The sequence below is a fragment of the Apodemus sylvaticus genome, chromosome 8 (assembly GCF_947179515.1).
Source record: "Apodemus sylvaticus chromosome 8, mApoSyl1.1, whole genome shotgun sequence".
Lineage (NCBI taxonomy): Eukaryota > Metazoa > Chordata > Mammalia > Rodentia > Muridae > Apodemus > Apodemus sylvaticus.
The window spans coordinates 117875609-117899666 of record NC_067479.1 but is presented as its reverse complement, the minus strand read 5'-3'; the positions used below and the strand labels follow the sequence as shown (position 1 = coordinate 117899666).

Here is a 24058-nt window from a genome sequence, read left to right as displayed (position 1 = left end):
ATTGTGGCTGACTTGCCTTCTGTGTTCCTCTAAGGCCAGTCTCAGGCATTTAGTACCTCATCCTAAAAAAGCAGGAGATTAAGTAAAGGATTAGTTGCTATAGCCTTCTCCCTATTGTCCAGATACCTCTTGAGGGAAGTTTGGAGCAATAAATTAGTATTGAACCAGGAGAAAAGAATAACACTTACAGAAAGAAAACCTTTTATCTAGGTGTATATGGATAATCTTACATAAGTTCATACACAGCTTCATGTAGGCAGAGTTCTCATTTGTACATTTCCATACAAATTCAGTTGGCCAGTATGCATGTATTCTCACAGTTACATACTTACACACGCATATCATACATTCTCACAATATGGAGCAAAAGACAAAGCACAGGTGCAGAACGAAAGCACTCACTCTGGATGAAAAAATTAGCTCCAATGAAAGAAAAAGCTTCCACTCTTTTAATTCTAAATAAATTAAATCCATGTTTGTAAGAAAAAAAACTTTGTTCCTTTTAATAAAATTAAGCCTGTCTTGTCCTTACCATGGGACCTGTTCTGTCCCATGGTAAGAAGACTGCCTGTTCCTTCTGCTCTCTGCAGCATCTTTTTTCCTCTTTCCCTCTGCATTTGGTTCATTGTTTTCTAGCTTTTTTGTATGTTACCTATAATTTCTAAGTTATTCCACTCTGCATTCTCCTTCTAATCTTGTTCTCTCTTCGTGCCCTGAGATCATAATGATGCTTTTACTCTCAATGCCTTTTCTCTGAAAGCTATGCCTATACTTCTAAGTTCTTCATGACTTCAGTTCTGTCTAAAAGATGTTCTGACTAAAAACTCCTCAGTTCAGTTCCTCTTTCAGCTCAGTTCTTTTAACCTCAGTTCCCCTCACCTCAGTTTTTCAGTTCTGACCCTTGTCTTTTTCCTCAGTCCTTAAACTTCTTTCAGAATACATGATTGCTTGTTACAAAGTTCATCACAAGTTCACACACACACACAAAAATCAAATCATTAATTGAATTTGAATTACAACAGAGAATGTTTACATGCATATCCATTACAAGAAATTATCTAGCTAAACATCCATTACCTGCCTCGACTCCACAGGTTCACTGAAGGTTTAAACCCCATAACTAAGTTATTAGTGAAGTTTCATATAGATAAACCCCGTCAATATTTTACCTTCTGTCCTAGCATATATAAGAAATCATTAGTTCACTTTTTATGACCTTTGCTTAATAGTTTTACAACCTCTTGGAATGTGCTCTGAGTAGGAGAAGGTCTGGTTATCATCTAAGAGCAATTACCTGGTAACACTAGGGAGACAGGAAGAGTTGTCATTGCAGTTTTGACTATCAGAAAACAACCTAATAGTAGTTCCACTATAAAAGTGCTTAGTAATCACAGATATAATTTTAGGAATTCTTATTGGATCATCATTAAAACTTAAGTCATCTATTTGTCTATATAGCAACACTAAAAGACAATACATCATCGTGGATCTACAGAGATCTACTCCAAAGGGGTGTGCGACTACTTATTATTATATATGTTTAATAAAAACAAGAAAAGCATATTAATAGAAGGAATCTTTCCTAAAATGAGTCCCTTATAGCCTTGCTTAATAAGGCCTTGCCTGCCACAGATTCTATAATAATCTGAAGCAGGCTATTTCAGGATGATCACCTGCTAGTATATTAGCTTGTGCCATAATGACTCCTGTCATGTCAACTCAAATGAAAGAACATGAATAAACAAAGGTTTGTTTTTGACCTACTGGTTGCTGCTGCTGCTACATTCCTTTCCTGGAATTAGAACCAGTCCTCTGGCTTTCCAATATGGAAGAAATACCCACATCTCTCCAAGATTCTTCCAGGCCTTCATTGCCAGATTGGACCTGATGAAATTTTCAGACCCATGGACTGAGAAGCTACCAGATTCTCAACTTCTCCAGTGGGACTCAGCCATTGTATTATCCAAACCATACTGAAGAGAAAAACCTAATAAGTTTTATTTTAACACATATTCATTCTATTGACTCTATGACTTTACAGGCCTCTACCTAATACGCCAGGCAAATGGACTGTGAAGGTATAAAGCTAGACAGTAATTTCATAATCATTTCTTCTGAAACTCCATCTTCAAGTGTATCAGAAAATATGTGTGCTATATTTATTTCAGTACAAATATTGATGGATTAACTTTTAAAATCAGCTACTCGATTTCACTCACCACATTTCAGATATTCAGAGTCTCAAACTGCTGGCCACTTCCTTTAGAACAGTGAATATGTGGACCATTTCTGTCATCACAGACTTTTCTGCTGCGCATCACTCTCCTATAGAAGAAACAAATCTGTAGAAAGTTTGAGGCTCCTTCGAGAGGAAGTTCCAAAGATTGGTCTCTAAGACATCATCCCAGACTCTCAGATGACTAAACATGAGTCAGAAATCTTCTGCATTTAGGCAACTATGGTTACTGTATACAAAATACCATTGCCTATGCTTTTCTCATAAACTGACTATTTTTTACTGTCCCTGCTAAAAGAAAGCAGAAGTTCCCAGGACCCAACAGTGATATTAGCAGAAATAGTCAAGAAAGGGGAGATAGAACCTGTAGAGACCATATCCAGTGGGTTAGGCACAGTCCTAGGTTGAGAGATGGGGCCACCCACCCATCTCGAAACTTTTAACCTAGAATTGCTACTGTCTAAAGGAAATGCAGGGACAAAGAGTGGAGCAGAGACTGAAGAAAAGGCCATCCAGAGACTGGTCTACCAAGGAATCTATCCCATATGCAGACACTAAACCCAGACAATATTGCTGATGTCAAGAAGCACTTGCTGACAGGAGTCTGGTATACCTGTCCCCTGAGGGGCTCTGCCTGAACCTGACCAATACAGATGTGGATTCTTATTTATACATTCTAAGGATTCCACTTACATCTTCATATGTTTGGGGTTTTTTTTATTATTAAAGCTGGAAATGCACAAATGGGATTATTATTCCTGCTTTGCTTCTTGCCCTGCTTAGTTTCTTATCAATTTGACACAATCTCAGCCATCTATTACAAAATCTCCTGCAGGACTAGATGAGTCAAAAGTCAAAGCAGCTAATCAAAAATACAAGTCCATTAGGCAATATAGTAACAAGAGCAGTCTCCTACATTTCAAAGGTTTTCAGAAGTTAAACAGGTTAGTGTTACAGATCCTAAATCAGACTTTTGCTTTTTTGTTTTTTTTTTTTTTCTGGTGAAAAGGAACATGGGTATTGGGTACAAGGTGACAGTAATGTGAACTTAGTGACTGTAAACAGAATATGGAAGCTTCAGTGATTGTGTGAGGTTGAAATGTCAAATGTCCTAGAGTGTAATTACACTTACCTTTGTCCCCTAAATGGCCATTCCTTGCCCACCTTCTTATCTGATCTAAAATCTTGTGACTAAGAAGGAAGCATTTTGAGATGTACTAGTAATATCCAAGTTTCCACTAAGAATAAGGCTAAGAGGGCCATCAGACAGATCTGTAGCCTACAAAATTTCACTGTGGCCATCCATGTAATACTTCCTTCAATGTATTTGAAAATTGGCTTGAATCCTGTAAAAATTTCACCAAACTGTTACCACATTGGGATATTTAATTCAGGGCATTCTCCTTTTGTATTCCATGACCGGAGTTACACATGCTTGGCTCCAGATCCTTCTGTTCCCCCTCTTTGAAATGAGAGCTGTTTTTCTGCTGACAATGAAACCCCCCCCTCATAGTTATCCTTAAGTACTGATCCTCACTCCACATCCTGAAAACAGTCATCCAATCTATCCCCAAACCAACCAATTCCACTTGTATGTGTCTCTTTAGTTGATGTGGCCCCCATCCTTACAGCCATTACCTTACTTCAAACTATCAGTTTCCTTACTTTCATGATCTCCCACCTGTCTGTTCATCATACCAACTCCTCCAATCTCTTCCCCCCCCCACAAAACCCACAGTGATTCTATGAAACTAAATTACAACACCTTTGCCTTATTCAACCTCTTGTAACACATTCCTATTGCTCACTGAAAAATTACAGTTCTTAATTTGTCATAGACTGTCCACTGCTTTTATACATTGTACTAAGAGAATGTCACCATTCCTACCTTCTGTCACTGATCTTCTTTTTAAATCCACCAAAGACTTCACACAGCCTAGCTTGACTTCCACCTACTGACTGCTAAACTTTATCTTTCAATTCATGTATGGGTTAGAAAAAGATGGCTGAAACATTATTATCATAGCTGCAACGATATTTTCAAAATGAAATATTATGAGGAGTTAGACATTCAGTTGCACCATGATTTACACAGCATACATTTTGCACCCATCTCCTTTTGTCTTCTATTGACTTCATTTCTTCCAATTCTGCCTGTCTTACATTACCCCTAGAAATAGCTCAGTTCCTTTCTCCATCATTCTTTTTTTCTTTTTTTAAATTGGATATATTCTGGATTTACATTTCAAATTTATCCCCTTTCCCAGTTTCCAATCCACCCTGATAGCGCCTATCCCATCCTCCCTTTGCCTACTTCTGTGAAGGTATAACTCCACCCACCCCCTCTTACCTCCCCAGCATCTATTCCGCTACACTGGGGAGCCATCTATAAAGTCTTCATAGAACCCAGGACCTCTCCACCTATTGATGCCTAACCAGGCAATCCTCTGGCACATGTGCAAATGGAGCAATGTACAGCCTTTGGTTGATGGCTTAGTCCCTGGGAGTTCTGGGGGTCCTGTTGGTTGATATTATTGTTCTTCCTATGACATTGCAAACCCCTTCAGCTCCATTAGTCCTTTCTCTAACTCCTCCACTGGCAACCTCATGCTCAGTTCAATGGTTGGGTATTAGAATCTGCCTCTCTATTTGTAAGGTTCTGGCAGGATCTCTCAGGAGACAGCCATATCAGGCTCCTTTCAGCAAGCATTTCATGACATCCATGATAGTGTCAGGGTGTGGTGACTGTGTGTGGGATGAATCCCCAGGTGGGACAGTCTCTGTATGGCCTTTGCTTCAGTCTCTGCTCTACACTTTACCATGGGCCAGTTCCAGCCAGGAACTAAATCTGAGGAGGAATTCTGGATATCAGGAGAGGAAACAGGTCCATCGAGTTGACAAACAGACACGGTGACACAGGCGTTTTGAATCTGAATGTATTTTTCTAGTGAAGTCAAGTTAACATCTCAAATTAAGCATCTCATTCATCTGTGAAAGCTTCAGTTTTCTCGGGCAGTACAGGGTATTTACCCATAGTCTGGCCATAGTCCAATTGGCTAATTGGCCCATGCAGTTAAACTGCTTCTTCATCTTGGCTTCACTGTCACACTAGCCCGGGAGCTGAGGAAGAATGGCTCCCAGGCCTAGGTTCCCAGGGAAGATGGCGGCATTGCAGAGCTTGGAGAGCCACCTGGCCTGTGTTGTCCTCCCAGGAGCACTTTCACCTAGTCAGCCCATTGCATTCTCCTCTGTGCCATGCCCGGGGCCACAGTAGCCCCCCTACCCCCACCCCCCCCACACCCCCACCACCCCCAAACCCAGCGATCAGCTCCTGAAGTCCCTAGCCTTAGCCCAGTGAACTCACCGGCAAGTCCTTAGGCACAGCTCAATGAGCTAACTGGCTGCAGCCCTTAAGCCCAGCCCAGTGAACTTGTAAGAACCCCCAAAACCGAGGGCACCCCAGCACCCCACGCCTCAGAAGGCAACACCCAAATCACTCGCAAGAAATGGTCTTGATGCAATAACATGAGGATTTCTTTTATTCCAGAGCTCCGGGGTCCACAGCTGTACACTGCACAGGAGGAGAGGACTGTGGAACTAACTCCATGCTACTGAAGTCAAGGGTATTTAAAGGGGGAAAATCACAAGACAAGGGATGGAAGACACAATTCACAACGCAAGGGGCAGAGGACAAATTATGCACGGAATGGGGAAATACAAAACGAGGAAGTCAGGCAATAGTTTATGCCCCAAGGAAGGTTAGAGATTATCTGGAGCAAAGTCCTTGGTGCCTTGTATAGTTAAACATTGGAACTAAAACAGGGTGGGTTATCTTTCTCAAGCTGAAAGCAGAAAAACAAGTTATTCTGTGCTGGGCAGGTTGTTTAGGGGTCTAAAAACATTGAGTTGGAGGGAGGGTCTCTCATTCCCCACTCCTTCTTTTGTTAATAATTCTAATCTTAGAACTATAGAGCTAAATCTCTGACTCTATATATTCTGGATTGTCCTGCCCTAATCTCTGATATTGTTGGTGTAGCATAAGAATATGCACAGCACTTATACTTTCCCTAATAAAAACTATTCTGGTTAATCACACAGGTTCCACTTGTAAGAAAAAGGAGTAAAATTACAAAGGGTCTCATCAAAGCAGAAAGCAGGGTGGTCAAGAGTACAAGATAAAGGCCTTTCCACCAAGTCTCAAAGTTCTCTGCACAGTGGCGTCTAACGTAGACCAAATCTCCAACTTGGAAACGACTTTCAAGTCTCTTTTTCCTGAGTAGGCCTTCCACACTTGCTGCCTCATCCACTCAAGGGTTTTGAGGCAAGAGAAAGAAGGCCTGAAGAGCACAAAGGGTAGAAGAGCACAAAGGGTAGAATCTAATCATTAACACCAGTCTCTGTGGTCAATTTGGTGAGGGTTTCTTCCATCAGGGTTTCAGCAACAGTTCCTGAAGCCTTCTCATACAGATCCAGTGCCTATCTGGAAGCAGTGAAGAGTTTCTGGCATGCCTGGAGCATTTAAGGCAAATCTCATATTGTGGGACACCTCCTGGGAGGGCCCAGTGGACACCAAAGGAGTTGGGGTATCAAAGAGGATCTCTAGGGGGATCAGGTTAAAAGGTAGGGGCTCTTCAGAAACAAAGGGAGAGGTACCACCCAGCCTGAGCCAGTCTCCAAGGTCAATTTAGTTAAGGTCTCTCATAGGGTTTTGTTTATTCTCTCTGCCTGCCTTGAGCCCTGGGGACAGAACGTCCAATATGTTTCCAGTTAATCCCCAATATCTCTGTCAATTTCTGACTTACCTTAGAAACAAAAACAGAACCATTGTCTGATCCAATTACCTTGGGCACTTGGAAACTCGGGAAAATTTCTTCTAACCTTAAAGAAAAGTATCTATAAATGCTAGAATATATTTTATAACCATATTCTCCTGCCTTAGCTTTTATAAAATCTCTTAATGTTCTCTAGGCTGTTCTCTTCTAGGTCTTTTGCCCTGTTTACTCTTTACTGCATAAGCATTTACTTGCTGGCATATCTTACACTGTTCTATTATCTCTCTAGCCTAAAACCTGAGTCATGAATATATACGTTCGGTCCCTTAACTGCCAGGACAAGGTTTTTAATGCCCTAAATGAGTCCATCTGTGCATTTGGCCTAGTGAGTCTTTGGCTTACTTTCTGGGGAGTATAGTTCTCCCTTCTTGTGTGCACTCTCTCTTGGTAATAGTTGGTAGGGTGCTTAGCAATCTCAGTCCTTCTTTAAGAGAGGCTATTTCTTAATTTTGTTCCATTTCCCAGTGGCTGTCTCTTACAGACCCATAACCAGTATCGGCTCCTGTATGTCTATTCCTGGAGCTACTTGCTCTGCCTGGTTATTGCCCATTGAGTCTTTTTCCTTTGGACATCCTGGACAGTGAATTCTCACAGTGGCTGGCTTCATTAGGATATCTTAGAGGTCCAAGATTTTCTGTTGGTTTCCTCTGATGTGAGCAGTCCTCTTGGCATATATCCCTGTGGATGTGGGCTGTGGCAAAGGCATACCTGTTATCCGTGTGGATGTTGATTTTCTTGCTGGTTCCAAGTTCCAAGGTCTTTGTGAGGGCAACGAGCTCCATTTTCTGTGTTGACATGCCAGGGGGTAAAGATTCTTCTACCCAGATGACATTTGTGTCATCCACCATAGCAGCACCTGCTTATCTCTGTCCATCATGGAGAAAACTGCTCCTGTCTGTAGCAACTTTCAGCAGGGGTCAGTCTCTCTTTTTGGGCCAGTTAGCTGCAGCCCATTGGGCAGAAAGTATATCTGCTCCCTCTCCATTTTGGAGAGTATGTCTTACTCAAACAGAGAGTAGGAACAGTCTAGGGTGACCCTAAATGAATGGGATATCCATCCCATCCCTAGGTCCACTGTTCTTTGGGTAGTCCATTAATACATTTTGATGCCAGTGGCTTCTTGGACCCAAGATCTTTTCTTGGAAACTGCACCATTGACTTGAAAGACCGAGTGTTGAGCCCCTGTGTCCATCAAGAACTGAGTGGGTTTCTCTTTCATTTCCACAGTTTTCCTGGGTTGGGGGAGTGGTCAGAAACCCCATTTCCCCTAGTCACTGTCTTCTCCCAGGGCTAAGACCTGAGTTTGCCATTTGGGGGCACTTTTCCCAAGACCTGGGAATTCCTGCTCCCAGCTTCTATTTCTTAGGGACACTCTGGCTCAGTGCCTCTCTCCTTATAGTATGCACACCGGTCCTTTTCTGTCTTTCTTTTCTGCTTTTTCTAACTATTATAAACAGGATTCTCTGTAGCTTCCTTCTCTGTAATTTTTCTTTCTTTTTCTCCATTTTTCTCCTCCTCTGTCTCCATGTCTCAGCAAACTGCACTAAATCTCTCTAAAGACTTTATTAACAACCTACATTAAATCCTTCTACAGATCTTCTTAGCAACCTGCACCAAATCCTTCTAGTCTCTGAAGCTTTTTCCTGATATTTCAACTAGCCCTGTCTGTAAGAACTGTTGTCATAGTAGCTTTATTTTCCATGCCCCTAGAGTCATAGCGTATATAATGGCAGAATGCCTCTATAGGATACTCTAGAAAAGCTGCAGGTGACTCATCTGGTCCCTGTTTAATCTTACATGCCTTGGTCAAATTTGTGAGCTGCCATGCCCTCGAGACCTGCCAATGGAGTCTGGTGTTGGTCTGTCAGATGCCTCTTACCTTTTGTCTGAGGGGGTAATCTTTTTGGCTTCCTCTATTACAAATAAAACAGTCTCAAAGAGAATAATTAGTCTCTTGGGAAATATGCCCTTAGTGAGAGAGCCACTGTGGTATCAGGATAGGTGGTCTTAGGTCCTCTCCTGCCTCACTCTGTGGTCCTCTCTAAATATCATTTGAATATAATTATTACCATTTTATAAATTATAAACTATAAGATAGACATAACACCTAGTTTATGATCCCAGTCAATTAAACAGAACACTTTTCATCTGTATTGTCTTAAAAGACTGTGAGAATTAACACTTAATGTCATATTCCATAACTGCCTGCAGCTACTATGAACTGGGATGCTGGAACATTAATGTCAGTCAGACCTTTTAAAAGTTTGGGCAAGCCCTTCCCCCCAGACCCCAGGCTGAGTTCTGGTGAAGTTGTCTGATGGTCCTTGACTCTATTGCTCAGGCAGTTGGGTGGGTCACCTGCTTAATTCAGGAATTTGTAGACCTGGAGGAACAATGAGCTTAACCTTCACTCTGAGCTTCTTCATCCTAGGTGGAGCAGGATCCTGACTGGGGAAGGAATCTGTGTTCAACAAAGGCTGGGAGAAGTTCACCTTGACCAATGTCAAGTATACTCTTTGTGCTCCATCCTAGGATAAAAATTTCAACTGTAGCCTACTTCCCTATTATGTCCTAATGTCAGATTACTGCCCGAAGCCAGGGATTGTGCTTGGCCAATGTCAAGTTCCTACCATGTGGCATGACCATACCCAATATGGCTTAAGAATATGGCAATACAACTTAAGAATTAACATTGTAAGAATTGACTTATGTCCTGGCTTTAAATTTTATGTCATCTGAAAGTCATTTATTTAAATCTATATCAGCTTTCTCAGGATTAAACAGCTTGGGCTGTCTATGAGTCTAATAGTCTTCAACCCCATCAGAAAACTAAGAGTGACCAATATTAACTGAAAATATATAGAAAGCTTAACATAGCTTTTAAGACATAAAAATCATATTCCAGGGACTTTTGACATTTTTGAAAACCAATTATCTGTGTAAAGTAATGTGGACAGTTATCTGTTAAACTATCTTCAGCTATTTTTGATTAAAACCTAGAAAACACCCTAACAATAAACTCAGAGCCTTATATTTCTATTTATCCCTAAACTCATAGGCTTAAACATTTCAGATCAGTAATAATAACAAAGAACTGGGTGTAAATCCTGTACTTTCAAATTTAGTATTTATACCAATGAAAACCTTGATTTTGTATCAAACTAAAACCTGTATCAAATAAAAATGCATGCCTTTAACTTAATAATAATTATAAATATTTTTATCACATGAAATTATGTCCATATAATTAATTTTATTTTCTCCCCATTTTAAATCTGACCATTTCTATATTCTCTAGAAAGACCGTTTTTTTTTAAAATCTGAACATGGATGTTGAGATATGAAGGGTAGTGCTATTTTCTGTAATGTAAATCTCAAAACAAGATTTTAGTATCACAAAGACAGATTTTTCATTTGATATTTTAGAATCTAGTCTTCTGGAGGTCTCCCTTATTTTGACCTCTCTCCCAGTGGAGCAATATAACCACAAAGTTTAACATCATATCGATCATAATGATTTAAACAAGCTAAAATAAAAGAAATAAACCATCTGTACCAACTTAATGTACCAGAATGCACCTGCCACATTGAGCTTCTTGTCAAGACTTATTTTCCCTACCAGTATTTCGTCTCTCCTTTTGTTCTAAGTTGGTGCGCTTGAGTCATGTGACCTAATTTTGGTGCACTTGAATCACATGACCTACTTGAATCACATGACCTGATTTTGGTGCCACAGACAGAGTTGCTTTTCAGTCAGTCTAGAGTCCAAATAATATCTGTCTGTCTAAGTCCAAGAACACAAAACACAATATAAAGCAACACCACATAGACAGCCTGACCCTGCCACTGTCAGGCCTCTAGATTCAAGAACACCAAACAAGGAAAATCACACAATTTGCCCCTAGAGGGGCCCAGTTTCAGACACCAGGCATCCCTGAACACATTGCAGGGACCAGATAAAGCAGATTTCAGCAAAACATGGCTTCCACCATTACTGAATTGCTGTTTACAGATGGAAGAGAGCCTTATTTAGCTCTCTCCAGGGTCTAAGGCATCCTCCAGACCTCCGTGGTCTCGACTCTAGCAGCTGCCAGTCAAACACACCACACCAGACAGGCTCTCCGAGCCCCAGAAGCTTGCAAGCAAAACCAAAATTTTCAGAAAGTCTTATAGACTCAGACCTTGACACACAGTGAGACAGACAGAAAACAAACCGTGGCACCCACCTAGTGATCAAACTGTAGACAAAGACACACAAAACTGACAAGTATTCACCTCCTCTGAGACAGACAGAGCCAGGTCAGAAAACCAGATGGCCAGGAGGATGTATAAGTTCGCAAACTCAGTAGAACTACCATGTCCTCTCTGAAACTCAGACGGGAATCTTCCAGGGTCCCTAGAGTTCCCCCCAAAATACCTGGGAACGTCTTCCAGGGTCACAGCCTGTGGTCTACAGAGCACATCTACTTACCATGGTTCTCTGGCTCTTCACAAACTGAGAAAACAGCTGCCCACCTAAAACGCGTGTCTCCTTAGATATAGATTCAGAAAACAGAGCAGGACAGACACTCAGGACACAGATGCCAGCTGGCACACACATATTCCAGAAGGGATCCCCTTTACCTTTTTTGCATGTGAAGTTGTACTTCCCGGCCCATGCACCAAGAAGATGTAAGACCCCCCCCCCAAACTGAGGGTCCCCCAGCACCCCACGCCTCAGAAGGCGACACCCAAATCACTTGCAATAAATGGTCTCAATGCAATAACATTAGGATTTCTTTTATTCCAGAGTTCTGGGGTCCACAGCCATATACTGCACAGGGCTAGAGGACTGTAGGACTCTGTGTAACTGAAGTCAGGGATATTTAAAGGGGGAAAGTCACAAGACAAGGGGTGGAAGACACAATTCAAGAAGCAAGGGGCAGAGGACAAATTATGCATGGAATGGGGAAGTACAGAATGAGGAAGTCAGGCAATAGTTTATGCCTCAAGGAAGGTTAGAGATTATCTGGAGCAAAGTCCTTGGTGCATTGTATAGTTAAACATTGGAACTAGAACAGGGTGGGTTATCTTTCTCAAGCTAAAAGCAGAAAAACAAGTTACTCTGTGCTGGGCTAGTTGTTTAGGGGTCTAAAAATAGTGAGTTGGGGTCTCTCAAACTAATTAACTATCCACCCAGAGTGTCTCTCTGAGTACAAAGTATCTAGTGTCTCTTGAATCATACCTGGATATGCTAAAAATATTGTTTTGCCCAAGACTCCCTAGGTGGGGTCTGTACCACTCCATAGTTTTTAGGCCAATCAGTTTAAATTATCAGAGCCCAAGCTCAGTGGACCAATTAGTTTTCTATTGAAGTCTATAGCTGAGTGAAGTAATGGCATAAGCAGTTTACAGAAGCAAGATAAGCTTAGCTCATTTCCAGTTACCTTGTGGGACCAGGATCACCTATTCAAGGCCTTTTTGTCTAGCTCTGAACAAAGGGCAGGCTCTGGAATGTGACCTTTTACTTAGTTTCTAACAAAGAGCACAAAGAGTGGACTCTGGAATATGAAGTGTTTGGGGCTCCTTAGAAGGCTGGAGTTAGGCTGTATTTTCTATTCTTTTACCACCATACTGATTTCTGGAGTAGTTGTACCAGCATGTAATCTCAAAAGCAATGGAGGAGAATTCCTCTTTCTCTGCATCCTCACCAGAATCTGCTGTCACCTGAGTTTTTTATTTTAGCCATTCTGACTGGTATGAGGTGGAATCTCAGAGTTGTTTTGATTTGAATTTCCCTAATAACTAAAGATTTTGAACATTTCTTTAGGTGCTTCTCAGCCATTTGGTATTCTTCAGTTGAAAATTCTTTGTTTAACTATGTTCCCCATTTTTTAATAGGGTTATTTGATTCTCTGTAATCCAATTTCTGGAATTCATTGCATATAATGGATATCAGTCCTCTATTGGATGAAGGATTGTTAAACATCTTTTCCCAATCTGTTGGTTGCTATTTTGTTCTGTTGACAGTATCCTTTGCTTTACAGAAATTTTGCAATTTTATGAGGTCCCATTTGTCGATTGTTGATCTTAGAGCATAAGCCATTGGTGTTCTGTTGAGGAAAATTTCCTGTGTCCATGTACTTAAAGCTCTTCTCCACTTTCTCCTCTATAAGTTGTAGTGTATCTGGTTGTATGTGGCGGTCCTTGATCCAATTGGACTTGAGCTTTGTACAAGAGATAAGAATAGGTTGATTTGAATTTTTCCTACATGCTGACCACCAGTTGAAACAGGACCATTTGTTAAAAAGGCTGCCTTTTTCCTCCTGAAGATTTTAGCTCCTTTGTGAAATATCAAGTGACCATAGGTGGGCAGATTCATTTCTAGGTCTTCAATTCTATTCCATTGATCTTCCTGCCTGTCTCTGTACCAATAACGTACAGTTTTTGTCATTATGGCTCTGTAATACAGCTTGAGGTCATGGAGGATGATGCAGCCTGAAGTTCTTTCATTGTTGAGAATATTTTTTGCTATCCTGTGTTTTTGTTATTCCAAATCAATTTGCAAATTGCTTTTTCAAACTCTATGAAGAATTGAGTTGGAAATTTGATGGGGATTGCATTGAATCTGTAGATTGCTTCAGACAAGATGGCCGATTTTGCTATATTAATCCAAATATGGAAATAAATGTCATACAAATCTTTCACTTGCTTGGGTAGAGTCACACCTAAGTATATAATATTATTTGCGACTATTGTGAAGGGTATTGTTTCTCTAACTTTTTTCTCAGCTTCTTTGTCCCTTAAGAAGAGGAAGGCTACTGATTTGTTAGAAAGAATTTTATATTCAGCCACTTTACTGAACTTTTTTATCAGGTTTAGGAGTTCTCAGGTGGAATTTTTTGGGGTCATGTAACTATAAGATAATATCATCTACAAATAGTGTTACTTTGACTTCTTTCTTTACAATTTGTATCCCTCTGACCTCCTTTTTTGTCTAATTGCTCTAGCTAGAACCACAAGTACTATACTGAATAGGTGCGGAGAGTGGGCAGCCTTGTCTAGTCCCTGATTTTAGTGGGATTGCTTCAAGTTTCTCTCTACTTAGTTTGATGTTGGCTACTGGTTTTCTGTATATTGCTTTTACTATGTTTAGGTATGGGCCTTGAGTTACTGATCTTTCTAAGACTTTTAAGATGAAAGAATACTGAATATTGTCAAATGTTTTCTCAGCCTCTAATAAGATGATCATGTTTGATATTTGAGGGTTTTTTTCTGTAGTGGATTATGTTAATGGATTTCTGTAGCTGCCCGCAGCCACATGTGAACCAGGTTACCTGTTGAGAGAATTTTGGGGTCATAGGGAAGAGAAGCGAAAAGAACGTACGGCCAAGTCAATGTTCACTGATCAAAGCCGTAAACTTTAATGGCGCCGGACCTTTTAACAGTTTGGGAAAACCCTTCCCCCCAGACTCCAGGCTGAGTTCCGGTGGAAGTTGTCTAGCTTCTCTTGGAGGTCTTCGTCTTGACTGCTCCGGCAGCTGGGTGGGTCACCTGTTTAATTCAGGAATCCCTATACCTGGAGGAACAATGAACTTAACCTTTACTACGAGCGCTCCACCCTAGGTGGAGCAGGATCCTGGCTAACTGGGAGAAGTTAACCTTGACCAAAGTCAAACTCTGACCAAGTGCAAGACTGCCCCAATATGGCTCTGTACATGTCCTCCCTTTTTTTATTAGTTTGAACACGAGGAGGTAGAAAACAAGTGGATAAATATCCTTCATAAGAAGGCGGGCCTTAACCAGGAGGGGAAGCATTGACCGTAATTCCTCTTAAATATTGTATAACGTCTTTTTCAGAGGAGGGGTAATAGGCTCCCTTATTATTTTAAGGACAGCCTCTCGACGTTAACCCCTATGCAATTAGGTGTACTTCCTGGGGACTCAGAAGCAGAAATTCACCTCCCCATGCAGTGCTTTGCCTCGCACGTCTCGCTGGTACCCATGTTTGTTCAAAAACAAACACACATAGATCTGAGTTCTATGTGGCTCCCTCTTTGGAGATCCACTTGTGTAAGTTTTGAAGCCAGGGGGGTCTGCAAGTGTCTTTAACAGACATGTAATCTCTCCATCCAGGTGAGCCTGGGTGGAGACAGCCAGTCTGCTTAACAGACAAGGTCAAGAGTTAAAGGTGGAATAGGATTAACTTGTCCCAGAAGTATCCAATTCAGTTGTAAATTAACAACTTTAAGGACCCAAGGCTTGGCCTCTGAGATGGGAGAGGTAGCCTTGTGAATCAAGAATTAAGCTGTTACTTCTCAGGAAAAGTGGAGACTATATGTTAAATTAACACAGCTGGCTGAAGATTGTTAGCCATCTTCAAAATTGGAATCTTCAATATTGGAATTATTTCTAGACCAGTCTATGGTTGAGTCAGCTGAACACAATAAGGAGAAGAGTCATTTTAACTCTTCTTTAGATTAATTTTTCCTAAGCTAGCTTAACAGTCTCTATGTTCTGTCCCACAAAGTCTAAAAGCTTGAAGCTAGGCAATTTATCTAACCTGGGACATTTGACAATTGAGGTAAGTCAAGAACATATACCCAATATAGCTCTTATGTTACCATGGTCTGGGCATTCAGCAAGCACACTCAGCATATCTTCTGCAGCATTCTGTGGAAAAAACAGAGGACATGCCTTCTCCCCCAATATTAAATCAGGATCATGGCATATGTTAGTAAGTGAATTCCTTCATTTCACCTAGACATCAATATGCCTAATTACAAGATGTCATATACATTTAGCAAGGAGTTTCTTGGCATCTAAATTTTAAATTTTTTTTTTTTAACATGCAAGCATAATTTAAATTATATGCACAGGGACACAATTTCCCCTCTTTTCTTTCTTCCAAGAAGATATTGTTTTATTAATTTAAGTTGGAACACAAAGTATAAACCATAACATAGGCAATAACTATGTAATTATATAAAATATAGTTGCTTTTTCTGTTAGAGCAGTTGCAACTAGACAGCCTAAAAATGAATCATTAGTCACATGTACATATTTTTTTAATCTTCTAAATTAGAAATATGAATATCATTTATCTGTAATAACTAAGTCCTCTAGGATTAACACCATTACGTGGTAGAGGTAGAAACTGAGGACATCAAGAACAAATCTTTATAATTTGATGTGCACAAAATATAAAATTATTTCAAATACCTAAAGGACAGTCATTTAGAGAACATATCCTTTGTTCTTAGAAATTTGAATAACATTTGTATAAACTGTAGAAATTAAGAATTAGCAGTATTAAAAATGGACCAATTTTAAGCAATTATAAACCATGAGCTATGTATATCTACTATTATTAAAAGCTTGACCTTTAACACCTTAAAAATAGCTGCTATAGCACCCAATTCAGGTATCTGTGTTGAAGCAGGGAGAAACTTAAAGGAATAAACATGTGATCTGATAGTACAAATTATCTTTTGGATAACAATTATTAATTTTGCCTAAAAATGCTTGCCATGTAATAGATCAACCATTAATAATAAATTTGATTGTTGCTTGAAGCAAGGAACAAACGTTTCCTACCTTGAAAACAGAGGTTTAAGACCTTCTGTGGCAAGCTTAAAATGAGGTAAATATAAGATAAAGCCAATTAATATATCCTAACAACTTTTGAAAGCCATTTACCTAAAAATTCTAAAAGTCTATAGGAGCAAGGGCCTGTAACAAACATTCTATGAACATTATACACTGAAAATTTTAAGATCTTAACTTCTAGTATTGAAACAGAGACAAAACACTTTTTCTCACAAGACATAAGGCTGTTAGCCATTCCTTGAGGCAAAACTTTCTAATGAAATTGTTTTGTTGTCTCTTTAAAATTAGAAGCAAATGCTTTTATAATTATCAGAATGTAAAGCAAAAAACCAACCCTTTAAATTTACAATAATTTTATAGGGAGTAGACAGGCCAAATGTTAATGCTTTTATAGCCTCCTTGACCTTTCATAGATTTGAACTGCATTTTAACCCACACCTGGATAAGTCAAAAACCTTTTTTTTTTTTTTTTTTTTAAAGCCAAACACTCCCTAGGTGGGGCCTGTAAGGCAGAAACAATTTCTCAAAACTTCCTCACTAGCTTCCCCTGAGGCAGCTCTAAGCTTTGCATTAACTCAAATGTAAATTTTTTTATCTGCCCTAGGATCCACCTTGAGTCCTTGGCAAGGACATTGTATGAGATTCCTCAAATGTAAATATCTTCTAATCTGAGCCTTTTATCTAAGACCAGACCCAAACCTACAAGGACAATTTAAGGATTAAACAAAAGAAACCTGTAATTTCATGGTCAAAGGAACCTACTTGATATCAAATACATTTCTACAGAGATATCCTTTTTAATCTTGGAGGGTTAAATTTTGCTCCTACCATTGTAGCCTATAAACTTGTGGAAAAGTGGCAATGGGCCTTTAAAACCCATAGCTGTATCACTCTCAAAATTATCTTAATTACAAAATGTTAACAATTACGAGCCTGCAAACTGAAAACTGTAGCCAATGACACACTGATTTTTATTGTAACTCAATGTTTTCTTGCAATATTAGAGCACAATTGTAATTTTGGAAGCAAATCTCAATTTTAAACAATCTATTTTCTTTAAAATTAATGGCAAACACATATTTACAGCACAAGGTTTGTATGCCAGTTCTTATGTTCAAGTGTATAACAGTGTAACTTATTAAAGAGACAATATTTTAAATCTTAATCTTCATTAAGTCTAATCTCCAGGCCAAGATTCACATGAAACACCATGCCAATTTAGGAGCGTCCCAAAGGCCTGTATTTCCTGGATTGCGTCATGCCACGTGGTGTTCAAAATGGCGACTACCCTAAACTACCAGCCTTAACCATCATGCCACGTGTTCAAAATGGCGACTACCCTAAACTACCAGCCTAACCATCATGCCACGTGTTCAAAATGGCGACTACCCTAAACTACCAGCCTTAACCTAACTTTTGTTAATAACATTATACCTTTTAAATCATGTCCAGTGACTTAAGCCAATACTCTATAGTCAAGTCATGCAAAATATACCTTTAAATCCAATTATAAACAAGAACAAGGCATGAGTGGCGTTAGGCCACGTGTAGTTAGTTAAGATAGCTCTAACACTGAATCACCAGTTTTAAACTAACCTTTTCTTAATAACACTATACCTTTTACATAATAACCAATTAATTTATAACTCTTTAGTCAAGAAATGTAAAGCCTTATATCATTAAAACCAATTAGAAACAAGTATAAAGCGACTACATGAATTTCACAAGCCAAACCAAGGTCTTCCCAAATCTTGAGGTTTCTGGGCTTTAAGAGCGGCTTTTTCCCCAGCCACGCTTGCCTCTTGAGTGAGCTGCGCTGTCGCGGCGTGGCTTTGAATCAATCCCCACACAAACTGTGGCTAGCTCAAGAGGTTACCAGCAGATGTAATCTTTACCAATTTTTTCTTTTTAACGTGAAACAGTCATTCACACAAAGACACAGAGAGGACATAAACATACACATAGACAGTCGGTGCACCGGGACAAACACGGAAAGATACACAGAAAGTTAAGCGTGCTTGTTAAGCAATTGCATCCATTTTCCTCTTTAAACAGCTCTTAGAAGCTGTGGACATATGCCTATTTTTAAAAACCCCTTTCTTTTCGCCGAAATCAGCTCTTACGAGCTTTGGGCAAATGCCTACCAAATTCCTTCCCCATATTTCCCTATCTTATCAACCCAAGCAGTCCCTGCGCTGGGTCCACGCAGTATGCTTGAAAAACTGTATCCATTCCTTGCACTCACAACAATAGACACGAATTCACTAGCGCTAGCTTTGACCTCTATGTTGCTTACCATGCAGATACCATTAATTTTCACCTTTTCCGCGAAGCTTCGCTGGATAGGGCTACCTCAAGAAATTCTCTCGTGCCAGGTCTTCCCACGTTCAGGCGCCACTATGTAGCTGCCCGCAGCCACATGTGAACCAGGTTACCTGTTGAGAGAATTTTGGGGTCATAGGGAAGAGAAGCGAAAAGAACGTACGGCCAAGTCAATGTTCACTGATCAAAGCCGTAAACTTTAATGGCGCCGGACCTTTTAACAGTTTGGGAAAACCCTTCCCCCCAGACTCCAGGCTGAGTTCCGGTGGAAGTTGTCTAGCTTCTCTTGGAGGTCTTCGTCTTGACTGCTCCGGCAGCTGGGTGGGTCACCTGTTTAATTCAGGAATCCCTATACCTGGAGGAACAATGAACTTAACCTTTACTACGAGCACTCCACCCTAGGTGGAGCAGGATCCTGGCTAACTGGGAGAAGTTAACCTTGACCAAAGTCAAACTCTGACCAAGTGCAAGACTGCCCCAATATGGCTCTGTACAGATTTCTGTATATCGAACCATCCCTGCATGACTGGGATGAAGCCTACTTCATTGTGGTGAATGATCATTTTGAGGTATTCTTGGAAATAGTTGGCAAGAATTTTATTGAGTATTCTTCCATCAATGCTCATAAGAGAAATTGTTCTGAAGTACTCTTTCTTTAGTTATTGTTAGGTTTAGGTATAAGTGCATTTGTGACTTCATAGAATGAATTGTGTCTTCTGTTTCTATTTTGTGGAATAGTATGAAAAGTATTAGTATTAGATCTTCTTATAGGTCTGATAGAATTCTTCACTAAACCTATCTGGTCCCAAGCTTTTTTTGATTGAGAAAATAGTAATGACTGCTTCTATTTTTCAGGGATTATGGCATGTTTAGATGGTTTATATGATCATGTTTTAACTTTGGCACCTGATATGTGTCTAGAAAATTATCCATTTCATGCAGATTTTCCAATTTTGTTTAATATAAGCTTTTATAGTATGATCTGCTGATTTTTGAATTTCCACAGTTTCTGCTATGTCTCCCTTTTCATTTCTGACCTTATTAATTTGGTTACTGTCTCTGTGCCCTCTAGTTAGTATGGTTAAAAGTTGATCAATCTTGTTGATTTTGTCAAAGAACCAGCTACTGGTTTTATTGATTCTTTGTGTAGTTTTTTTGTTTGTTTGTTTGTTTCTATTTAGTTGATTTCAGCCCTGAGCTTGATGAGTTCCTGACATCTACTCCTCTTGGGTATATTTGCTTCTTTTTGTTCTAGAGCTTTGAGGTATGCTGTCAAGCTGCTAGTGTGAGCTCTCTGCAGTTTATTTTTGGAGGCACTTAGAGCTATGAGTTTCCCTCTTACCACTGCTTTCATTATTTCCCAAAAGTTTTGGTATGATGTGCCTTCATGTTCATTAAATTCTAAAAAGTCTTTAATATCTTTTTTTATTTCTTCCTTGACCTAGTTATCATTGAGTAGAGTGTTGTTCATCATCCATGTGAATGTATATTTTTCTTTTTTTTTTTTGTTGGAATTTAAGACCAGCCTTAGGGTGCATAGGATTATTTCAGTCTTTTATCTGTTGAGGCCTGTTTTGTGTCCAATTATACGGTCAGTTTTGGAGAAGGTACCATGAGGTGCTGAGGAGAAGGTATATTCTCTTGCTTTAGGATGAAATGGTCTATAAATACCTGTTAGGTCCATTTTGTTCATTACTTCTGCTAGTTTCACTGTGTCTCTGTTTAGTTTCTGTTTCCATGAACTGTCCATTGTTGATAGTAGGGTGTTGAAGTCTCCTATTATTATTGTGAGTGGTGTGATATGTGCTTTGACCTTTAGTAAGTTTCTTTTATGAAGGTGGGTGTCCTTAGATTTGGAGCATACATGTTCAGAATTCAGAATTCATCTTGGTAGATTTTTCCTTTTACCAGTATAAAAAATGATGCTTCTATATCATTTTTGACAACTTTTGGTTGAAAGTCAATTTTATTCAATATTAGAATGGCTACTTCAGCTTGTTTTATAAGACCAATTGTTTGGAAAAAAATTTTTTCCAAGTTTTTACTTGGAGGTAGTGTCTGTCTTTTCCACTGAGGTGTGTAGCCTATATGCAGCAAAATATTGGGTCCTGATTACATATCCAGTCTGTTAGTTTATATATTGTTTTGGGGGCAATGAGTCCACTGATGTTAAGAGATAATAACGAAAAGGGATTGTTACTGCCTTTCATTTTTGTTGTTAGAAGTGGAATTATATTTGTGTGACTCTCTTATTTTGGGTTTGTTGAAAGGTTATCTTCTTGCTTTTTCTAGGGTATAGTTTCACTCCTTGTATTACTATTTTCCATCTATTATCCTTTGTAGACCTGGGTTTGTAGAAAGATATTGTGTAAATTTGGTTTTGTCATGGAATATCTTATTTTCTCCATCTATAATAATTGATATTTTTGCTGGGTATATTAGCCTGGGCTGGCCTTCATGTTCTCTTAGGGTCTCTTCTAGTGAGAAGTCTGGTATAATTCTGATACATCTGTCTTTATATGTTTATTTTTTCTAATTTTTATTTATTTTTTTTATTTACATTGCAAATGATTTCCCCTTTTCTGGGTCCCCACTCCCCGCAAGTCCCATAAGCCCTCTTCCGTCCCCCTACTCTTCCATCTACCCCTTCCCACTTCCCTGTTCTGGAATTCCCCTATACTCTTGCACTGAGTCTTTCCAGAACCAGGGCCCACTCCTCCATTCTTTTTGGACATCATTTAATTTGTGGATTACATCCTGGGTATTCAAAGTTTCTAGGCTAATATCCACTTATCAGTGAGTGCATACCATGATTGATCTTTTGAGACTGGGTTACCTCACTTAGTATGGTGTTCTCCAGCTCCATCCATTTGTCTAAGAATTTCATGAATTCGTTGTTTCTAATAGCTGAATAGTACTCCATTGTGTAAATATACCACATTTTTTGTATCCATTCCTCCGTCGAAGGACATCTAGGTTCTTTCCAGCTTCTGGCTACTACAAATAGGGCTGCTATGAACATAGTGGAGCATGTGTCCTTATTGCATGCTGAAGAATCCTCTGTATATATGCCCAGTAGTGGTATAACAGGGTCCTCAGGAAGTGACATGCCCAGTTTTCTGAGGAACCGCCAGACTGATTTCCAAAGTGGTTGCACCATCTTGCAATCCCACCAGCAGTGGAGAAGTGTTCCTCTTTCTCCACATCCTCGCCAACACCTGCTGTTTCCTGAGTTTTTGACCTTAGCCATTCTGACTGGTGTGAGGTGAAATCTCAGGGTTGTTTTGATTTGCATTTCCCTAATGATTAATGATGTTGAACATTTCTAAAGGTGTTTCTCAGCTCTCTGAAGTTCTTCATGTGAAAATTCTTTGTTTAGCTCCATACCCCACTTTTTAATGGGGTTATTTGGATCTCTGGGTTCTACTTTCTTGAGTTCTTTGTATATATTAGATATTAGCCCTCTGTCGGATTTAGGGTTGGTGAAGATTCTTTCCCAGTCTGTTGGTTGACGTTTTGTCCTTTTGACGGTGTCCTTTGACTTACAGAAACTTTGTAGTTTTATGAGGTCCCATTTGTCCATTCTTGATCTTAGAGCATAAGCTATTGGTGTTCTATTCAGGAACTTTTCCCCTGTGCCCATGTCCTCCAGGGTCTTCCCCAGTTTTTTTTTTCAATTAGTTTCAGTGTGTCAGGTTTTATGTGGAGGTCCTTGATCCATTTGGAGTTGAGCTTGGTACAAGGAGATAAGAATGGATCGATGCACATTCTTCTGCATGCTGACCTCCAATTGAACCAGTACCATTTGTTGAGAAGACTATCTTTTTTCCACTGGATGCTTTCAGCCCCTTTGTCGAAGACCAAGTGACTATAGGTGTGTTGGTTCATTTCTGGGTCTTCAATTCTATTCCATTGATCCGCTTGCCTGATATTGTACCAATACCATGCAGTTTTTATAACTATTGCTCTGTAGTAGAGTTTAAAGTCTGGGATATTGAATCCCCCTGAAGTTCTTTTACTGTTGAGAATAGTTTTAGCTATCCTGGGTTTTTTGTTATTCCAGATGAATTTGAGAATTGCTCTTTCTAGCTCTATGAAGAACTGGGTTGGGATTTTTATGGGAATAGCATTGAATCTGTAGATTGCCTTTTGCAAGATGGCCATTTTAACTATATTAATCCTGCCAATCCACGAGCATAGAAGGTTTTTACATTTTCTGAGATCTTCTTCGATTTCCTTCTTCAGAGATCTGAAGTTCTTGTCATATAGGTCTTTCAAAAATATGGAACGCTTCACGAATTTGCGTGTCATCCTTGCGTAGGGGCCATGCTAATCTTCTCTGTATCGTTCCAATTTTAGTATATATGCTGCTGAAGCGAGCACCTGTCTTTATATGTTACTTGACCTTTTTCTCTTTTTTTTCTTTCTTTTTTTTTCTATATCCTTTCTTTACATACCAAATGATTTCCCCTTTCCCGGTTGCCCCCTCCCCATATGTCCCATAAATCTTCTTCTCTCCACTCATTCTCCAATAGCCTCCCACCTTTTTCTCTGTCCTGGTACTCCCCTACAATGCTGGATAAAGCCTTTCCTGGATCAGGGCCCTCTCCTTACTTCTTCATGGGAGTATTTGCTATGCTAATAGTGTCTTGGGTATTCAGAGATTCTGGACTAATTAATATCCACTTATCAGTGATTGCATCTCATGTGTATTCTTTTATGATTGGGTAACATCACATAGGATGATATTTTCCATTTCCAAACATTTGCCTAAAAATTTTATGAATTCATTGCTTTTAATTGCTGAGTAGTATTCCATTGTGTAAATATACCACATTTTTTGTATCCATTCCTCCACTGAGTGATATCTGGGCTCTTTCCAGCTCTGGCTTTTATGAATAAGGCTGCTGTGAACATAATGGAGCATGTGTCTTAATTACATGCTGGGGAATCCTCTAGTAAACTTCTTTCATCAAACACAAAAGGAGATAACCAATCAAATATAAAAAATAATATCAAAAATGACAGGAAGCAATAATCACTATTCCTTAATATCTCTTAACATCAATGGACTCAATTC

General features: G+C 39.5%; 1 non-coding gene and 1 pseudogene across 1 annotated transcript; both read right to left on the bottom strand.

The window, feature by feature from the left end:
* LOC127690853 (probable E3 ubiquitin-protein ligase TRIML2) overlaps nt 1-24058 on the bottom strand; it is a 164565-nt pseudogene that overhangs the window by 9542 nt on the left and 130965 nt on the right.
* Nucleotides 23255-23361, bottom strand: LOC127691807 (U6 spliceosomal RNA). The gene has a single exon (XR_007979380.1). It is a non-coding gene; the product is annotated as a U6 spliceosomal RNA (small nuclear RNA).